Source organism: Lissotriton helveticus, chromosome 6, assembly GCF_964261635.1.
Source record: "Lissotriton helveticus chromosome 6, aLisHel1.1, whole genome shotgun sequence".
Classification (NCBI taxonomy): domain Eukaryota; kingdom Metazoa; phylum Chordata; class Amphibia; order Caudata; family Salamandridae; genus Lissotriton; species Lissotriton helveticus.
The window spans coordinates 1,112,181,191-1,112,202,662 of NC_136067.1; the positions used below are offsets into that span (position 1 = coordinate 1,112,181,191).

The following is a 21,472-nucleotide window of genomic DNA, read 5'->3' on the forward strand; positions in this document are numbered from 1 at the left end:
CATTTTTATTAGGGTGGGGGCATTGGCATGCCCGTCTTGGGCAGACCCCACCCTAATCAAAATTTGCCCCAAAAACTCGTTCGCATCTAGTGGACTTTCTGCCCGCCCTGGGGGGCAGTTGGGGGCATTAGCCCCCAATCTGCCCTGCCAGGGGGGGCAAAAAGCCCACTAGACGCCAGGGATTTTTTGAGGGGGCAAATATGAAATAGTGTGTGGCTGCCCAAAACGGGCATGCCCATACCCCCACCCCCTCCCCGCAACAATGACAGCCTTCCTGCCCCCCCTGGGGGGCAGATGGGCAGTAGCCCCCAATCTGCCCCCCCCAGGGGGGCAAAAAGCCCACTAGACACCAGGGATTTTTTTGGGCAAATTTTTATTAAGTTGGGGGCATTGGCATGCCCGTTATGGGCAGACTCCACCCTAATTAAAATTTACCCAAAAAACTCCCTGGCGTCTAGTGGTCTTTCTGACCCCCCTCGGGGGCATATGGGGGCATTACCCCCCAATCTACCCCGCCGGGGGGGCAAAAAGCCCACTAGACGCCAGGGATTTTTTTGCGGGCAAATTTGAATTTGGATGGGCTGCCCAAAACGGGCATGCCTATGCCCACACCCCCTCCCCCACAAAAATAACAGCCTTCCTGCCCCCCCTGGGGGCTGATGGGGCAGTAGCCTCCAATCTGCCCCCCTGGGGGGGGGCAAAAAGTACACTAGACACCAGGGAGTGTTTTTAGGCACATTTTTATTAGGGTTGGGGCATTGGCATGCCCGTCTTGGGCAGCCCCCACCCTAATCAAAATTTGCCCCAAAAACTCCCTGGCGTCTAGTGGACTTTTTGACCCCCCTGGGGGTAGATGGGGGCATTACCCCCAATCTGCCCTGCCGGGGGGGCAAAAAGCCCACTAGACGCCAGGGATTTTTTGGGGGGGCAAATTTGAAATAGGGTGGGGCTGTCCAAAACTGGCATGCCCATGCCCACCCCCTCCCCCGCTAAAATTACAGCCTTTTTGCCCCTCCCGGGGACAGATGGGGCAGTAGCCCCAATCTGCCCCCCCTGGGGGGGCAAAAACACGGGATTTTTTGGCACATTTGTCTTAGGTTGGAGGCTGCCCAAAATGGGCATGCCATGCCCCCACCCCCCACCCGCAACAATGACAGCCTTTCTGCCCCCCCTGGAGGGAGGATGGGGGCAGTAGCCCCGAATCTGCCCCCCCGGGGGGGGCAAAAAGCCCACTTGACGCCAACGATTACGCTGGCTTTTTTATGTGTGGCGGTGGGGGCTGCCCAGAATGGGCATACCAATGCCCCCAACCCCCAAAAAACTATAGCCACAATGTTTCTGCCCCCCTTGGGAGCATATCGGGGCAACCCCAGCCCCGAAATCTTCCCCACAGGGCAGCAGAAAGCCGACTAGGCACAGATTTGTTATTAGCAATATGCCTACCTGTGGATTTTGGGCCCTAGCGCAGCTTCCACATAGGGAAACCTAGCAAACCTGTACATTTTTAAAAACTAGACTCCCAGGGAAATTCAGGATGGGGTGACACGACTGCCTCCCACCAGGTTCTGTTACCCAGAATCCCTTGCAAACCTTAAAAATTGACAAAAAATGCATTTTCTTCACATTTCTGCGGTGAAAAGTTCGGGAATCGGCGCGGATCAACAAATTTCCACCCACCCTGCGTTTCCCCAGGTCTCCCGGAAAAAATGGTACCTCACTTGCGTGGGTAGTCATAGTGGCTGCAACAGGAAAAGGCCCAAATCGTACGGTGGAGAATTTAAAATAACCTATAGCAAAACTACCTTCTTTTTGGGGGGGCACCTGAGTTTTTGGCCCGGGGCTCGGCGGCAAACTTGTGAAACTACCAAACCCAAACAGTTCTAAAAACTAGACACCCGGGGGAGTCCAGCGAGGTATGGCATGCGTGGGCCCCCCAAGGTTTTCCTACCCAGAATTCCCTGCAAACCCTAAAATTTGGTTAAAAAAACACTTTTTCATACATTTTTGCGTGGGATCTCCGTGCCTACCAAATCTACCAAACCCACACATTTCTGCAAAGTAGACACCCGGGGGCTTTGAAGGAGCTATGGCTTGTGTGGATCCCCCAACGTTCTCTTACCCAGAATCCCTTGCAAACCTCATTTTTTGCTGAAAAAAATCTTTTTTTCACACATTTTTGTGGTGAAATGCGTGGCACCACTGGGCTCACACAAATTTCCTCCCACCCAGTGTTCCCCCAGGTCTCCCGATAAAAATGGTACCTCACTTGCGTGGGTGGCTCAAGGACCCGCGACAGGCAAGGGCCCCAAACCTAAGGAGGCGACATCAAAATAACCAAACACTAACCAACCTGTTTTTGAAAGGGGGTTCCCATGTGTTTTTGGCCCGGGGCTCGGTGGTCATCTAGGGAAACCTACCTAACCCACACATTTCTCGAAACTACACACCCAGGGAAGTCCAGCAAGCTATGGCATGCGTGGGTCCCCCAAGGTTTTCCTACCCAGAATTCCATGCAAACCCTAAAATTTGGTTAAAAAAACACTTTTTCATACATTTTTGCGTGGGATCTCCGTGCCGGCACAAATGTCCTACCGCCCAGTGTTCCGCTTATTCTCCCGAGTAAAATGATACCTCATTTGTGTAGGTGGGCCAAAGGCCTGTGACTAAGGTGAGGTGCTTAATTTGTCAATCCCAAACACTACAATTTTTTTAAATTCATTTTTAGCCTGTTCTGCTTTGGGGCACCCACACAAGTGAGGTATCATTTTACTCGGGAGCACTGGGCTGTAGGACATTTGTGCTCGCTAGACTCCCCCGCGTGTCTTGTTTCCAGAAATGTGTGGGTTAGGTGGGATTACCTAGATGGCCGCCGAGCCCGTGGCCAAAAACTCATGGGAACCCCCTTGCAAAACCCGGTTGTTTAGAGATAGGTTATTTTGATGTCGCCTCCTTCGGTTTGGGGCCCTTGCCTGTCGCGGGTCAATGAGCCACCCACACAATTGAGGTACCATTTTTATCGGGAGACCGGGGGGGACACTGGGTGGGAAGAAATTTGTGTGAGCCCAGTGGTGCCACGCATTCCCACACAAAAATGTGTGAAAAAAAATATTTTTTCTGCAACAAATGAGGTTTGCAAGGGATTCTGGGTAAGAGAACATTGGGGTATCCACCCAAGCCATAGCTCCTTGGAAGCCCCCGGGTGTCTACATTGTAGAAATGTGTGGGTTTGGTAGGTTTCCCTAGATGGCCACTGAGCACCGGACCAAAAACTCATGGGAACCCCCTTGCAAAACCAGGTTGGTTAGTGATAGGTTATTTTGATGTTGCCTCATTAGGTTTGGGGCCCTTGCCTGTTGCGGGTCCTTGAGCCACCCACGCAAGTGAGGTACCAATTTTTTCGGGAGACCTGGGGGAATGCTGGGTGGGTGGAAATGTGTTGATCCACGCAGATTCCAGAACTTTCCACCACAGAAATGTGAGGAAAATGCATTTTTTTCACAATTGTTTAGCTTTGCAAGGGATTCTGGGTAACAGAACCTGGTGGGAGGCAGTCGAGTAACCCCATCCTGAATTTCCCTGGGTGCCTAGTTTTAAAAAATGTATAGGTTTGCTAGGTTTCCCTAGGCGCTGGCAGAGCTAGGGTTCAAAAACAAAAGGTGCCAAAAAAGGGCACGATATCACTGCGAAATTGAGTTGCGACCACGTTGCGTTTTGCGCTGTTTCCTGTCGCAGGCACTAGGCAGATCCAGGCAAGTGAGGTACCATTTTTTTTGGGAGACCCGGGGGAACGATGGGTGGGTGGAAATTTGTTGATCCACGCAGATTCCAGAACATTCCACCACAGAAATGTGAGGAAAATTTGTTTTTCTTGTCAATTTCTTAGCTTTGCAAGGGATTCTGGGTAACAGAACCTTGTGGTAGGCAGTCGAGTCACCCCATCCTGAATTTCCCTGGGTGTCTAGTTTTCAAAAATGTATAGGTTTGCTAGGTTTCCCTAGGTGCCGGCAGAGCTAGGGTTCAAAAACAAAAGGTAGGCTCTTTGCCAAAAAAGGGCACAATTTCACTGCGAAATTGAGGTGCGACCACGTTGCGTTTTGCGCTGTTTCCTGTCGCAGGCACTAGGCAGACCCTGGCAAGTGAGGTACCATTTTTTTTGGGAGACCCAGGGAAACGCTGGATGGGTGGAAATTTGTTGATCCACGCAGATTCCAGAACTTTCCACCACAGAAATGTGAGGAAAATGTGTTTTTTTTGTCAATTTCTTAGCTTTGCAAGGGATTCTGGGTAACAGAACCTGGTGGTAGGCAGTCGAGTCACCCCATCCTGAATTTCCCTGGGTGTGTAGTTTTCAAAAATGTATAGGTTTGGTAGGTTTCCCTAGGTGCCCGCAGAGCTAGGGTGCAAAAACTACAGCTAGGCACTTTGCCATAAAAGGGTCAATTTTTAACTGCAAAATTGAGGTGTGACCACGTTGCATTTTGTGCCGTTTCCTGTCGCAGGTACAAGGCCGACCCACACAGGGCAGCAGAAAGCCGACTAGGCACAGATTTGTTATTAGCAATATGCCTACCTGTGGATTTTGGGCCCTAGCGCAGCTGCCACATAGGGAAACCTAGCAAACCTGTACAATTTTAAAAACTAGACTCCCAGGGGGATTCAGGATGGGGGGACACGACTGCCTCCCACCAGGTTCTGTTACCCAGAATCCCTTGCAAACCTTAAAAATTGACAAAAAATGCATTTTCTTCACATTTCTGCGGTGAAAAGTTCGGGAATCGGCGCGGATCAACAAATTTCCACCCACCCTGCGTTTCCTCAGGTCTCCCGGAAAAAATGGTACCTCACTTGCGTGGGTAGTCATAGTGGCTGCAACAGGAAAAGGCCCAAATCGTACGGTGGAGAATTTAAAATAACCTATAGCAAAACTACCTTCTTTTTGGGGGGGCACCTGAGTTTTTGGCCCGGGGCTCGGCGGCAAACTTGTGAAACTACCAAACCCAAACAGTTCTGAAAACTAGACACCCGGGGGAGTCCAGCGAGGTATGGCATGCGTGGGCCCCCCAAGGTTTTCCTACCCAGAATTCCCTGCAAACCCTAAAATTTGGTTAAAAAAACACTTTTTCATACATTTTTGCGTGGGATCTCCGTGCCTACCAAATCTACCAAACCCACACATTTCTGCAAAGTAGACACCCGGGGGCTTTGAAGGAGCTATGGCTTGTGTGGATCCCCCAACGTTCTCTTACCCAGAATCCCTTGCAAACCTCATTTTTTGCTGAAAAAAATCTTTTTTTCACACATTTTTGTGGTGAAATGCGTGGCACCACTGGGCTCACACAAATTTCCTCCCACCCAGTGTTCCCCCAGGTCTACCGATAAAAATGGTACCTCACTTGTGTGGGTGGCTCAAGGACCCGCGACAGGCAAGGGCCCCAAACCTAAGGAGGCGACATCAAAATAACCAAACACTAACCAACCTGTTTTTGAAAGGGGGTTCCCATGTGTTTTTGGCCCGGGGCTCGGTGGTCATCTAGGGAAACCTACCTAACCCACACATTTCTCGAAACTACACACCCAGGGAAGTCCAGCAAGCTATGGCATGCGTGGGTCCCCCAAGGTTTTCCTACCCAGAATTCCATGCAAACCCTAAAATTTGGTTAAAAAAACACTTTTTCATACATTTTTGCGTGGGATCTCCGTGCCGGCACAAATGTCCTACCGCCCAGTGTTCCGCTTATTCTCCCGAGTAAAATGATACCTCATTTGTGTAGGTGGGCCAAAGGCCTGTGACTAAGGTGAGGTGCTTAATTTGTCAATCCCAAACACTACAATTTTTTAAAATTCATTTTTAGCCTGTTCTGCTTTGGGGCACCCACACAAGTGAGGTATCATTTTACTCGGGAGCACTGGGCTGTAGGACATTTGTGCTCGCTAGACTCCCCCGCGTGTCTTGTTTCCAGAAATGTGTGGGTTAGGTGGGTTTCCCTAGATGGCCGCCAAGCCCCTGGCCAAAAACTCATGGGAACCCCCTTGCAAAACCCGGTTGTTTAGTGATAGGTTATTTTGATGTCGCCTCCTTCGGTTTGGGGCCCTTGTCTGTCGCGGGTCAATGAGCCACCCACACAATTGAGGTACCATTTTTATCGGGAGACCGGGGGGGACACTGGGTGGGAAGAAATTTGTGTGAGCCCAGTGGTGCCACGCATTCCCACACAAAAATGTGTGAAAAAAATGATTTTTTCTGCAACAAATGAGGTTTGCAAGGGATTCTGGGTAAGAGAACATTGGGGTATCCACCCAAGCCATAGCTCCTTGGAAGCCCCCGGGTGTCTACATTGTAGAAATGTGTGGGTTTGGTAGGTTTCCCTAGATGGCCACTGAGCACCGGACCAAAAACTCATGGGAACCCCCTTGCAAAACCAGGTTGGTTAGTGATAGGTTATTTTGATGTTGCCTCATTAGGTTTGGGGCCCTTGCCTGTTGCGGGTCCTTGAGCCACCCACGCAAGTGAGGTACCAATTTTTTCGGGAGACCTGGGGGAATGCTGGGTGGGTGGAAATGTGTTGATCCACGCAGATTCCAGAACTTTCCACCACAGAAATGTGAGGAAAATGCATTTTTTTCACAATTGTTTAGCTTTGCAAGGGATTCTGGGTAACAGAACCTGGTGGGAGGCAGTCGAGTAACCCCATCCTGAATTTCCCTGGGTGCCTAGTTTTAAAAAATGTATAGGTTTGCTAGGTTTCCCTAGGCGCTGGCAGAGCTAGGGTTCAAAAACAAAAGGTGCCAAAAAAGGGCACGATATCACTGCGAAATTGAGTTGCGACCACGTTGCGTTTTGCGCTGTTTCCTGTCGCAGGCACTAGGCAGATCCAGGCAAGTGAGGTACCATTTTTTTTGGGAGACCCGGGGGAACGATGGGTGGGTGGAAATTTGTTGATCCACGCAGATTCCAGAACATTCCACCACAGAAATGTGAGGAAAATTTGTTTTTCTTGTCAATTTCTTAGCTTTGCAAAGGATTCTGGGTAACAGAACCTTGTTGTAGGCAGTCGAGTCACCCCATCCTGAATTTCCCTGGGTGTCTAGTTTTCAAAAATGTATAGGTTTGCTAGGTTTCCCTAGGTGCCGGCAGAGCTAGGGTTCAAAAACAAAAGGTAGGCTCTTTGCCAAAAAAGGGCACAATTTCACTGCGAAATTGAGGTGCGACCACGTTGCGTTTTGCGCTGTTTCTTGTCGCAGGCACTAGGCAGACCCTGGCAAGTGAGGTACCATTTTTTTGGGAGACCCAGGGAAACGCTGGATGTGTGGAAATTTGTTGGTCCACGCAGATTCCAGAACTTTCCACCACAGAAATGTGAGGAAAATGTGTTTTTTTTGTCAATTTCTTAGCTTTGCAAGGGATTCTGGGTAACAGAACCTGGTGGTAGGCAGTCGAGTCACCCCATCCTGAATTCCCCTGGGTGTCTAGTTTTCAAAAATGTATAGGTTTGCTAGGTTTCCCTAGGTGCCGGCAGAGCTAGGGTTAAAAAACAAAAGGTAGGCTCTTTGCCAAAAAAGGGCACGTTTTCACTGCAAAATTGAGGTGCGACCACGTTGCGTTTTGCGCTGTTTCCTGTCGCAGGCACTAGGCAGAACCAGGCAAGTATGGTACCATTTTTTTTGGGAGACCTGGGGAAACGCTGGGTGGGTAGAAATTTGTTGATCCACGCAGATTCCAGAACTTTCCACCACAGAAATGCGAGGAAAATGCTTTTTTTGGTCAATTTTTTAGCTTTGCAAAGGATTCTGGGTAACAGAACCTGGTGGGAGGCAGTCGAGTCACCCCATCCTGAATTTCCCTGGGTGTGTAGTTTTCAAAAATGTATAGGTTTGGTAGGTTTCCCTAGGTGCCCGCAGAGCTAGGGTGCAAAAACTACAGCTAGGCACTTTGCCATAAAAGGGTCAATTTTTAACTGCAAAATTGAGGTGTGACCACGTTGCATTTTGTGCCGTTTCCTGTCGCAGGCACAAGGCCGACCCACACAAGTGAGGTACCGTTTTTATCGGGAGACTTAAGGTAATTCAGATTTGTAAATCAACTGTTATTACCTATTGAGTTTTCATGCATTTCTCCCTTCTCAATGAAAGACATTGTGTAAAAAAAAAATCTTTTTGAAAAATGACCAATAATTATCATGCTAGTATGAGTATTCCCAATTTTGAAAATGTGCAAATATATACTGTTTCTAAATTCTATAATTTGTACCAAATTCAGAAATACATAGGTGTCTTTCATTCCGATTTTTCATGTATACATTTTCCAAGAATAAGTGCTCTATACCCAGTAAATAATAAAATACCATTGCAAGTTGCTGCTCAGTTTTTGGCTCTGGGTTCGTCGGGTTCTTGGTGAAACTACAAGTCCTATATATCCCCACAACCAGGAAGGTCAAATGGATGTAACGGTATATTGCTTTCCAAGAGCTGTCAAAATTACAAGAAGTTATAGGTGAAAACGTTGAGACAAAAGGCTGTTTTTTTCAACAAATGTTCAATTATTCCAATATTTAACTGTTAGTTTCTATAAAGAAACCTTCATGGATTTAGACAAATGACCCCTTTCTGAATTTAGAATTTTGTCTACTTTTCGAAAATGTATAGCTTCGCAGGATCCATTATTGCTTTCAAACTCATTTCTACCATTAACTGGAAGGAGGTTGAAAGCTCTAAAAATAGCAAAAATAGGCTATGTCCCAGAAAAATGCCAAAACTGTGTGAAAAATGTTGGTTCTCTGACAAAAGACTGTCATTCTCTAAAAGCTGAGAAAATGGAGATTTCAGCCCCACAAACCCTTTTTTGATAACATTTGCAGGGAAAAACCCAGAGGCTTTCATTTGCAGCCCGTTTTTCCCATTTTTCTGAAAAAAACTAAAATTTCACTGTATTTTGCTTAACTTCTGGGACCCCTCCAAGGGAATCCACAAACCCTGGGCACCTTTAGAATCCACATGATGTTGGAAGAAAAGGACGCAAATTTGGCGTGGATACCTTATGTGGTCAAAAAGTTACAGGGGCCTAAGCGCGCACTACCCCAAATCGCCAAAAAAAGGCTTAGCACAGGAGGGGAAAAGGCCTAGCAGCGAAGGGGTTAAAGAAAGTGTCATCCAGGAAAAGTTTAGGGAAGTTCTCGGCTAACCAGTGGTAAAGTTTGGCTGCCCAGTAGAGGTCGCTAGAGTGCAGCAGTGAGCAGGAACCAGAGACCAGTGACTCACGAGGAGACGAGTAGACTCGGCGGCAGGGAGGCGGCGAAAACCAGCGTGCAACTCCGACCAGGTGGCAGGCGGGACCCGGCAACCTCAGCCCGGTGCCCAGCGCCCAGCACTGTGGGGTGAGCGGGGGTAAACAGCAGGAAGAGCCGCGGGCGCGGGCGCAGGAGCCGCGAGTGGAGGTGCCGCGAACGCGGAAGCCGCGAGTGCTACGGGCGGCACAGGTGCAGGTAGGAGTGCACAGGAGGGCTGTAGGAGTTACCTCGGGAGCTGCCCGGAGCCGAGGAAATTGCCTGGAATGTTGCCGCGGGTGCTGTAGACACCGAGGGAAATATTGTTGGAAATATTGTTATTTTAACCCAGAGCCCTGAGACTTTGGACTGATAACCCTGATAACCCTGCTAAAGAACCAGACCGGTTAAAGAACCAAACCTGGGAGTGGCACAAATAACTAATTAGCCATCATGAAAGACCTTTCAACCCCTAAGAAGGCACAAGGGCATTTAGAAGGATTAAACCAGTATCACTGGATTATCGGTGGCGGGCCCTGGCTGGGGCTAGCAGATAGCGCCCTTTGAGAGAAGCAGGGTTCGTGTTTGTTGTGGTGAGCCTGCACTTGACGATCATACCTCTCTGCTCTCCTTCTGGATTTTCCTCTTCCTTTTTCCAACTCACCATTTTACCATTGGGGGACGCAGTGTCAGCTTTTGGCTTGCCGTCTCTCAAATTTCATACCTCTTAATATCTATTAGGAAAGCGGTTATTGGAAAAATAATTAAACCAGTAGCAAAGTAGCAAGTACCAACGTCAACAACATCAATAACCTAAAAGAGAAGGGTTAGCTACTAGAAAATGTGTTCTGGCAAAGAGAGAACTGTGGGCTCCCCCAAGAAACGAGCTCGAAGAAACCAAGCACTCAATTCACAAAAAAAGATCAGTGTTAAAGCGCAAACAAAGGGATCGACTCAGTCGCTAATTTCACCTATAGCAAGAATGTTTGAGAGATCAACTAAAATCCCACAGAAATTTGACTTCATGAAAGATCCTACAACTGCACTTATGACTATGCAAGCGGAGCAAGAATTAAAATCATTACAGTCCCCACTCAAACCAATAAACGGTACAAAAGGGGGATTGGATCTGGAAGTTGAAGTGGGAATAGACCTAGATGCCAAACCTAATGAAAACTCAGAGATACTAGATCTACGACTGGATTTACCACCGGAATATCCACTATATAAAATATTTGTGCAGGAGACGAAAAGTAAAACAATGGAAAGTTCAGAGGCCCAAAGTCTACCTCACAATACACAGGCAGCCTATAATGAACCTGCTCGAACACCCGTAGAGGTCAATGTGGTCATAAAAAATCAGGCTCAACCACATACGTTACTTAACCCAGAGCGCCAAAATGCCCTGGACGAAAAGTGTTACCAATCATTGGGAAATCATCATAAAGACGAAAAAAGACGACCCTTAGTGAAAACCTATGACCCACAAGAGGCAATTGCGCAGGAAAATATTATTCATCCACAGACCGTAGAAAATACAAATACAAATATTGAAAGAGCGGGCAATATACATCCATCAGTTGTAAATGATCTAGCAACCAAAAAACAACTTTTACCAACAAACGGTCCTGCATCCATAAAGGAAAGCGCTCCTACCAAATGGAGACTTTTATCTCCAAAACACGTATTGTCAATTACACACAAAGATATTCCTGATATTAAAAGAAACGACGAAGATAACAACACCACTACAAATATCAATCAACTAAATCTCAATCACAATGCAAAGCAAACAGAAAAAATGGAAGCGGGATCAATATGGGATATACATTATCAAACTTCAGTATTAACTTTGGAAGCCTTAGCCGCACAGTCAAATAAAATGGACATTCAAATAGATATCTTAGGTCTTATGGTCAACACAGTTGCAGGAATTGAAACCAAATTATTGGACTTAAACAACCTAATAACAAAAGCACAAAAGGAAAAAACGCCAACTTGCATAGAATGCACATGTGCACCAATAATAAACAAACTAGTACTCATACCGGAAGTTATAAATACAATACTGGAGGACGCTAAAGAAGCTATTCAAAAAAAGAAAGTGGGTAATAGCAAGGAGGACGGATACCAAATTAATAAAAAATCAACCTCAGAAAACAAACAGGATGAACTGACAAAATTGTCTATTGAACACAGTAAAATGACAAATGTGATTAATCAAGAGAAAACAACTCATGACATAAGTGAAAACAAAGTAAGAAAAAAATCAGGAGACTCTTCAAATAAACAGGACAAAGAAGATGCAGACTTGGGGGCTTTCGAACTAACAAAAAGACAAAAAAAGAAACTGAGGAAAGCAAGAAATAGGGAAAAAAAGGAAAGCCTTACGCAATCAGAAACAGTATTAACTAAACCTTTTAAAGAAACAGAAAGAACTCCAGAACTCAAACATAATGGAACTACAAATTCTATGGATCAAAAAGAGAAAAAAGAATAAAACATCTAACGGAGGGGTCAACGTGAGGCCCGAATCAAAAGTGGCAAAAAACGCTGAAGGAGAGGAGAAATATTACGACATCTTCTCTAAACCATCCGCAACCAGGTCCAAACAAAGACAGACCGAAAGAAACATCACTAGTTTAACTGAAACTTCTGACTTAACCATCGGTCCAAGGGATGTCGAGCAAAAAATAGAAAAGGCAGCACAAACAACAAATAAAATTAATGCTAATGGCTGTATAATAAATGATCTTACTCTTCCAGGAATTCAAAGCAACAAAACCCAGAGTATGACTGAGGGAAATAGAGTAAGGCCGTCACAGGAGTTTGGAACTATATAGTCGAAGGAAAATGACGCACAGAGGCATATGCGTCCATCGATGCAGATTCCGAATGACTGGCACGAAAAAACTTGCTCAGTCAACCCATAACTTGTAACATACAAAATGTTCTCCCCGAATGGAAAGGAATGGGGAATTCTGGACTAACGCCAAACTGCCCCATAAAGAAAGAAATAACTGATGGTTTACTTATGAAAAAATGCAAGATAATTTAGTTATTGTAAAAAGAGGCCTGAGCAGGCAGATTACCTAGACAGAAAACGGAAGAAAAAGGGAAAATATAAGTGATGTAATGCCATATAAAAAAAGGACCGTTCAACTAGTCCTTAAGCCATTATATGAATCAAGAGGACCTCATGACATTCTTAATAGAGGAAACGTCCTCCGACTAATGAAAAATCTACCATCTCTTGCAAGAATAACAACAGAAGATATTGAAACAGTGGGCTTTCAGGCAAATCCTGATGGCACACTGCCACTAATACTGATAACAGTACCCACCGGGCCAATAGCAGACTCTATTCTGAAAAAGCATGGATGCTTTCGTGATTGGGGTATATTGATTAGTCAACTCCCGCCAATAGTCTATCCAACACACCTTTTAAACACTGGAAGCAATACAAAAAAAAAACAGTCTAGCGAGAGGAACCCAGTTTTCTCCATATTAAAAAATCCCTTGGGGAAATCAAACAATGAAGTTAGATTCTGCTCGATACCAGTAGAGAAAGAGAACACAAAAGAGGCAAATAAACACTGGATTATGGAATCTCTCCATGGAGCAAAGGTTAACTGACAAGAACAAGCACCACAGCCTTCACAAAATTGAAGATATGCTCATAGAATATAAATGGGATCTGTGGACAATGGAAGGAAGCCAAAATCCAAGGATTTTCAACTGAAACTCAAATAATATTACTCCAGGAAACTTGGTCAATAGACCCATTTATGTTGAAACATCACACGGGATACTTTGAACCAGCTGTTAAACATCAGAAATTTGGACGCCCTTGTGGAGGGTTAGCAATATTTATATCAAACGATCTAGAAGCAAAACATGAGTTAATTCATACAAACAACCCAAACCTTCTCGTATTAAAAATTCGCTATAAAGCTTGTAAAAGTATGCCTTACAAAACCATGACTCTCGTAAATGTATACATTCCACCAAAACGGACCTCAAAGAAAGAGCTGATTACTGCCCTAAATGATCTTTTATTGGAGCAAATTTTGGAAGACCCTTTGGCAGATTATATTGTAACAGGGGACTTCAATACAAACTTGCTAATGCCTATGGTATGGAGCGACTTTGTTCAATCGCAAAATCACCAATGGGCAATCCCTGACCCAATAACGGGACCGAAAACCGATACTCGTCAAGATAAAATAGGGATAAACTTGGTGAAGGATATGGAAGCACTGGGACTTAGAATATTGAATGGTAGATTTCGAACAGACTCTCCACCGGCTTGCTCATTCCACTCTAAAAATTGTACTTCGCGAATAGACTACACGCTGACGTCTTTATCTACCTTTAACAAGGAGACATCTTATACCTTGAATAAAGTCACGGACAGTGATCATAGCCAGGAAATTATTGTGATAAATATATTGTGCCCGAAATCCGAGACCTTCCAGACAACCCCTGGTGAGATCTGTACCATTAATTACAAGAAACTTATATGGAAATCCAAAAATACGGATGAGATCACCGGATGGGCAAAAACACTAGTGATAGAATCCATGGATGAAGAAACAAGCATAGACCTCATGGAAAGATGGGATAATTTCACCCACAAAGTAGTCACTGATAATTACATCTTTCTTTCTTATGCTGTAAGGAAACTCAGATGAACACGAAATCGGCTGAGGAAACAACTAACAAAGTCCCCACACAACAACGAATTCGCTTCTTTACTGAGAAATACAAGCTGCAGATTAAAGAAATTGATTTGGAATAAAAAAAGCAAAGCCAGAAAAGAACTGTGGACAAAAATATTCCATGCAAGCACCTTGGCAAACTCAAGGGAGTTCTGGAGACTAATTAACGGCCTAGCTCGACCAAATAAATACGGAATTGGAACCAGTCTATCCGAAGAAGAATGGGTGACGTTCCTTAAAGCACACTTAAATCCAAACAAACCGTCTTTGATACAAGGTTCGGTCGACCCAAGTTCCACAAAAGTTGACACAGAAGGTGATAGTGAGATTCTAATAACCAATAGTCAAGTGGCAAGCCTGAGAAAAAAGCAAAAAGATGGCGCCCCCTGACCAAATGGCATTACTTTTGCACTTTTCAAAGAAGCGCCTGACTTCTGGTCAAGCTATCTAACAGATGTTTTTAAAGAAGTGGTCCAGAGGGAACAAACCCCCGAATCATGGAAAGGATCACTTATAACCCCCATATTTAAGAAAGGAAACTGGCAACAACCAGAAAATGATCGCTTAATTACCTTACAGGACACGGACGCAAAGCTGTTTGCTGGAATTTTATTGGCGAAACTAACTGACTGGGCAAAAGAGAATCAGGTATTACCCCCAAAACAAACAGGTTTCGTCAAAGGCCTTGGTATGACCACAAATCTTTTAACATTAACAATATTAATCGAAAAAGCAATTCTAGCTAAACAACCCCTATATTTGTGTTTCGTAGACTTTAAATCTGCCTTCGACTGTGTTGACAGAGAACTTTTATGGGCCAAACTAACTAAACAAGGTATATCAGAAAACCTACTAAAGATGAAAAGCAGCCAACCTAGAGTACAAACAAGAAGGATCAAAAAACCAAATGGAGATATTGATACATGGCCCTATTAATTCCAGTCACTGTGTTTCACCGTACACAACCTCTTTGAATCTATACAAGTGATAAAAACGTGATTTCATGCATATCACATTCTAAGTGTGCCTTCATTTGTATTTAGAATATAAAAACTTCTGTGTAACCAGTTAGAGTAATTGAGCACCCCAATGGGGTGAACCAGAGCCAGACTCTGCTTTAGCTGCATATAGCAGCTCCACCTGGCAGCGGCCAAGAGTACTCAGTCTTTGCGGTAAGTACACATAAATATAGTTACAGCCCGTTTGGCATCATCGTAGTTCCATAGAGAGGCATCAGTCCCAGTGTAATTGGAAGGCGCCAACTGCCTTGTGCTCCATCCCACTCCCAGATCGCCGGACGTAGGGATCTGGGATCGCCGAGTAGCCCTGGCTCGGGTGCCATTTTAGGTCAGGCACTGCTTCCAGACCTCAGCCCAGATTTGGATTACTGCATCACAAAGTCCAGGGGTAGCCACATTGAAAAAGGGGGGGGGGGGCTCTAGGAAGCTAAGCATGAGATTCAGTTCCAGCCCCCTATCACCCTTTGGACAGTTCCTTCCTTGCTTATTCGGTCCACATTTGGACACAGTGTCTCTGATTTGAGCCGACCCTACTCAGTCAGCCATCTTAGGGTCAGGCGCACGCTTCTAGGAGCTCACTGGGATCATCCCCAGTTCCAAGGGGGGGGGGGTGAAAGGGGACTAAGATACCACCGGTACTCAAGCTAAGTAAGGGGTCAGATGAATCCCCGCTCAGTGTGGCAGCGCTTAGGAAGCAAAGAGGAGATGTAGCGCGCCACTTCTCACTGGCATGGGTGGAGCACTCACCTTTGCTCCCAGAGGCCATTCATAATCGACGCCCAGTCAGTCAAGATGATTTTCCCCGCAGAGATTGGCCCTCAAAATACGATGCTGTTAAAGTGTTAGGGGAGTTGAGTTCTTGGTGCGAACGGCGGCCAGAGGTCTCACGGTGCACTTCTTTCAGCACCAGGCGCGTCCTCTCAGCTCTTCAGACGCCATCTTAGCTTGTTCCAAGTCGGTAACATTACGGCTCATTTCTCCGCGATGCTATATCGGAGAAGGGCAAAAATGAGCTTTGGGTAACCAGCCTGTATTTCGGTATGGGAATTGATGTTCTGGGGGGGGGAACAAGATGCAGGGAAGCCGCTCAAGGAGTTGGAAAGAGGGTTCAGTACGGCGCATCAGCTCCGAGCGGCCATGATGGGCAGGCTCCTCCCCTCCTGTTTAAATAAATGAACACTTCTGCATTTCAGTATCTTTATGCAACCTGCTTTATTGAAAAAGCTAGTAAAAGAAATAATGTCATGTAAAATGTTCAGATTTCCAGTGAATGCAGTGAATCCCTATCGGCGGGATTACCTCTAATACAATCACAAATGGTGGAGTTACCAACACCATAGTATATTATGGCTAGCAAATGAAATATGCATGTTTTACAAGCACTCCAAAAAATGATATAGGTCCCGGACGATTCACAAAGGTAAACTGAGACAAATGTCTAACTTTACGACTTTCAGTATTCACAAAGAGCATTTACGAGTAGTAAAGTTAGACTTTTGTCTCAGTTAAACTTAAGCTTTGGTCTAAAGTTGAACTTTTTGGTCTCATTTAAACTTAAGACCAAAACTTAAGTTTAACTGAGACAAAAGTCTAACTTTATTACTCATAAAGGCTCTTTGTGACTACCGAAAGTTGTAAAGTTAGACTTTGTCTCAGTTTACCTTTGTGAATCGGGCCCACAATTTGCTAAATAGGCACACATTTTTGGAAGATGAATTTGCGGACATTGATAGAAAATGAATTTTAGAACTTGGCAAAACACTACCAGATATCCATAAATAAACATGAACCGAAGGAACCCCTAGTTTTGAACCAGGGCAACCTGTAAACATGCTCGTGGGGTGCTGCTTCGGAGGTATGATTGTACAGTATTGAGCCGTTTGTTTGAGTGTTCCTAAGTAATACAGCAACAGCAAAGAAAATGAAACTTTAAAAAAGCAGAACCGGCCTGCCAAGAAAGTGAACAAGAATAGAAGGTCTATTTTCATTCCTTCCTGTTGAGCCTGCTCTGCATTCAAAGAATAGAGGGAACCTTGGCCTAGGAAATAGAGGTGCCTGGAGGAAGTGAAAGAACATGAACATTAAATACAACTGTTCAGGAGAACGCTCATTATTAGAATGCTCTTGAAAAAATGTATAACTCAATCAAATGCTACCTAATTGTGTCAGTGATTTAAAAAAGCACGTAAGCCTACTTATTTAAAAGCAAACAGTTTTAGAGAAACCTGCACTTCATGAAAACAGGCCTAGTTTACGTATTTATGGTAACAGAGAATCAGTCAAACTCCAGTGGATGCAGTAATTCTGTCCTTGGTGGGATGTTATGTATTGTATTGTATTGAATTGTAATTGTATTATCCACCGGCATAAAACATCATGGTGTAAACTCCACCATATGTGATTTCATTAGTGGCTGATTTATGTTATGTCATGGGTATTTGTAGAGTGCATGACTCAACCAGGTCAGTATCCTGGTGCTGAAAAGCAGGAGTGGCGTTGACCGAGCCAAGCGCGAGACAAGGCGAAGAGCCATGTCTTTAGTTTCTTTCAACATTCAAGCAGTGATCAGGCAGCTCTGATGTACATAGATCATTCCAGGCTTTAGGAGCGAGGTTGGAGAAGGAACAGCCACTGGATCTCGTTCTCTGTGTGAAGGGGAAGTGTGCAAAAAGGAGTTTGGTTGAACAGAGGTAATGCGATTGCTGATGTAAGTTGTGCCGATGTTGTGCAAGGTTTTGAATGTGTGGGTCAGGAGTCTGAAGAGTGACTGTTTCTTGGCCGGGAACCCGTGGAGATCTTTGAGGTGCAGGGTGGTATGGGTGCAGGGGAGCGACTGTGAGCCTGGCAGTTGAGTTCTGTATGGTTTAGCATCTTAAAGTCAGTTGCACACATGGCTGGCTCTAGGGCGGTGTGACCAGTGCCACCTCACTGAGTGGTGACTTTAGGAGGCGCCAAGTTTGCAAGTTCATTTTGGTTCAAAAAGAACCGTCATGAGCACCGAAGTGCCACGCCTCCCCCTAGCCCCCCCGCGACGTGGCGGAATTCGTGGCGCAGGGAAGGGGTTAAGATACAGCCTATTCTTACTTGCAGTTCATAAGTTAAAATCCTAGTATAGAACAGTGAACTGCATGCACACTGCAAAGTATAGATTAGAGCATAGATTACATTTGTAACAAGCATTTTCAATGCAATAGGCCTCGCATTTATGAGAGTTTGAGCTATTGTCATTGTAAATGCCAATGCCTTTTTTTATGTGTTGCTTTTAAAACAGATAAATAAAAGGCATTGTTATTTTTAATGCTAATAGCTTAAACCAGGGTTCTCCAAACCGCTCCTAAACTCTCGCAAATGTGAGACCTATTGCATTGCAAATGCTTACTATAAAAAAAAATTTAAAAGCCTCAGGAGACAGCGTGTCCTGCCTGCAACAGCCGGCAGGACAAATCTATTTGAGAAAATAGTGCTCGGAGGATGTAGTAAAAGCCTACCCGGCAACAACACACTTAACGGGGTATATTGCCATGGAAGGCTACAAAATGAGACATGGCAGTAGTAAGGAGGGACTACTAAGCCTTTTGACCAATGAATAGCCATATTTTACAGAGGACAATGAGACAAGCCAATTAAAAATGTGGGCGGAGAGTGGGCGGAGCATCAAGTCCCTACCTCAATACAGCATGCCTTACAGAGCAGCGCATGATTTTACTAGGCTTGACCTAAAACAAGCATTGACAAAGTCATTAAGTCTGGCCTTCTTTAGATGAAAATGCATTCATTTAAACCTGAATAAACAGCTTCTCCCAAAGTACTTTATGTTTATCCGACTAACCCCTAAAACATCAGAATCATGGTTAAGGTAGCTTACATCTTTGACCAATGGGCTGAAGTTCTTAAAAAAATCTTTCCCAGTATCAAAGAATAAAGAGAGTGAGCAGGTAATAAAATAGAGAAATATGCAAAGTGAAATGAATGAAAGCTGGAGAGTCCTATGTGGCAATTGTTTCAACAGAGGTTCTGCAACAGAATCTTTAAAGAATGGGAAGCCAAAAACAGCATCCATTTAATGGATAATGGTTAAGCGCTAAAAGAAAAATCCCAAATTCTACCCGCAAAACTGTGGCTTTGCCTCTGTATCCAATTAGCTTACAAACTTAGGGGCATATTTACAAGCTGCTTGCGCCACTTTTGTGTCACTTTTCCCATGTTAAAAGTGTCACAAAAGTAGCGAAAGGGGCTTGTAAATAAGCCCCTTAGTGACTGCCATGAAGCTGAAGAAGCAGCAGCATAGGAGAAACACCTCTTGTGGTGTAGTTTTAGGACCCATGCCTTCCTCCTTAAGTATGCACGTGCTGGGAGGAGCATATGTGACAATTCCGGAAAACCACAGCAGCTTTAGGCAATGCTCGATCTGCAAAGAAAGACGCCCTCTTGAAGAATGTACCCATGGAAGTCACTAAAGCAAGGTTTCCTTTATCACATTCATCTATGGTTTCCACCAGGGACATGCATGTCTACTAGTTTAGAATCTGTTTCCAACTATCCAAAAATGATTTTTATTGGCAATTACAGCTTGATTGTGAAGGGAACATATGCCATTATCATGGTTCTGCAGCGGAATGCACTCTAAAAGGTTAGTTCTTTTTACTTCTCATATATGGTAGACTGTGGTGCAAAATGCTTGAACCAATTGTACAAAACATTTCTTGCAAGGTGCTCCTGTCTTTACAGTGGGAGATGACTCGTTAGATTTGCTCTATTAGTCACTTGGTGACTAGTTTATTTAAATATTATTAACTTATGAATATTAAAAAAAAGGTAAACAGCAGTGTGCTGGAAGTTCAATGTCCCAGTTAGTCTGAACTTCTTCTGTCCTCTTTAAAGAAACCCGTTTCCAAAACTATCATGGGTGGCGAGGTCAATCTTTGTGTTGTTTGCACTGGCGAGTGCATCTCAATATTAACGTAGCATGGTAAAGGAAGCAAGGCTTGTGAACAGGCATGAGTATGTAACATCTGTGAAGGTTCAGGTTTTTTCCCAAAGAGGCACACCAGGAGAGCAGGGGCATTGTGGGAAGCAGAGCAGGGCATTCAAACATGCCTACACCAAAGTATAAAACAGGGCGTTCGGGGAATCTGTCAGAAGCAAAGAAAGTGCAAAACTCAGTGAAGAAAACAGAAATAACGAGCACCTAAATACACTGTACAAACATATTGTGTAATCCGAAAAGTAAAGGTTTAACTGTTCTCTGTGTAAATTAAACAAGTATCAGTTCTGTTTCTATTGTGAAGCCTCTGACGCCTTCGGGTAAAGTCCGCGCTATATAAAAACGCATTAAATAAATAACTGTGTGGACTTGGCGCCGTCTCTGCACATGTCACGGTATATGCGGCGGCTACTGCCATAGCACAGGGATGCAGGTCTGCTGAAAATCAAAGTGCGCACTGAAAATAAAGAGTGTAAGCAGTGCCCTGAGCTGCGGCAAAAAGACACCCGAGCTTGGGAGACGAGTGCAGCCCTGCCAAGTATCACGCATCAGGCGTGACGCTACCGCATTTCAGTGAGGTGGTCTGCATCACCGCACTGAAATGCGATGTCAGACATATAAGGGCCTGTGCCTATCAAGCGCTGTTCTTATAAAACACTAGCATCAGTGGTATATAGGCAGGCAGCTCGCGCTGCAGGGGAGACTTCTTGGTGTCTGGGTTCTGAGTTGCGGCGCAGCGCTTGCTATAATGTAATTACTGTATTGAATCACTGCGATAGCGCGGTATACTTTCACTTTTAAGAGTTCACGGCCCGGGCAGCAACTTACTGAACTTAGAAATGGCTCCAGGCTGGTCTTGATGAGGTCACAGGCAGCGCCGTAATGAATCCCGCGCCCGCTGTATCATACGCGCCTGACCCAGCTCTCTCACCACGGCCCGGTCGGTGGCAGAGTCACTTAAGAACACCAGGACAGACTGCGGCGGTCAGAGTGGTTGCTTCACGGCTCCAGAGCACCAACAACTGTGCAGCTGAGCCGGCCGGCCCGAGCGAGCCTGATTTGGGCGGCCGGTCACAACATAGGGAGGGGTGAGCTAGGCGGCCGGCATCGCCGCGTGAAATGCAGCTCTGCTCGACTCTTTTCAAGTAAGTGTGTGTGCCTAGCCCCAAAGTTAGAGAGGGGCGTAAAGTAAGAGTACTTCGCAGTGGCAATAATTAAAAGATGCAAATTAGCTGTGCTTCCGGCTTTGAATTCTGACAAGTTCAATGCAAACACGCGCCACTCTCCGCACTCGCAGCCACACACAGACTTTCACATAGTGGCCAGTCAGTGACACGCGTGCACAGATAACATTTACAGCATGACACCTTTCGCAGGCCGGCTCCGCAAATGTAACACGATTTCTCTGTGCCGCATAAAAACCCACGTGACATCTACTAATGTCTACATGATCCTCCATATAATTACCCACTGGCTCCAGGCTGCCAT

The 21,472-nt window shown here is 45.2% G+C and overlaps 1 protein-coding gene and 1 pseudogene across 1 annotated transcript in view; both read right to left on the reverse strand.

The window, feature by feature from the left end:
* The window catches only part of RASGRP3 (RAS guanyl releasing protein 3), a 672,488-nt gene that overhangs the window by 601,634 nt on the left and 49,382 nt on the right, over positions 1–21,472 (reverse strand). The gene's annotated exons all lie outside the window — the stretch shown is intronic.
* LOC144765456 (small nucleolar RNA SNORA17) lies at positions 994–1,066 on the reverse strand (annotated as a pseudogene).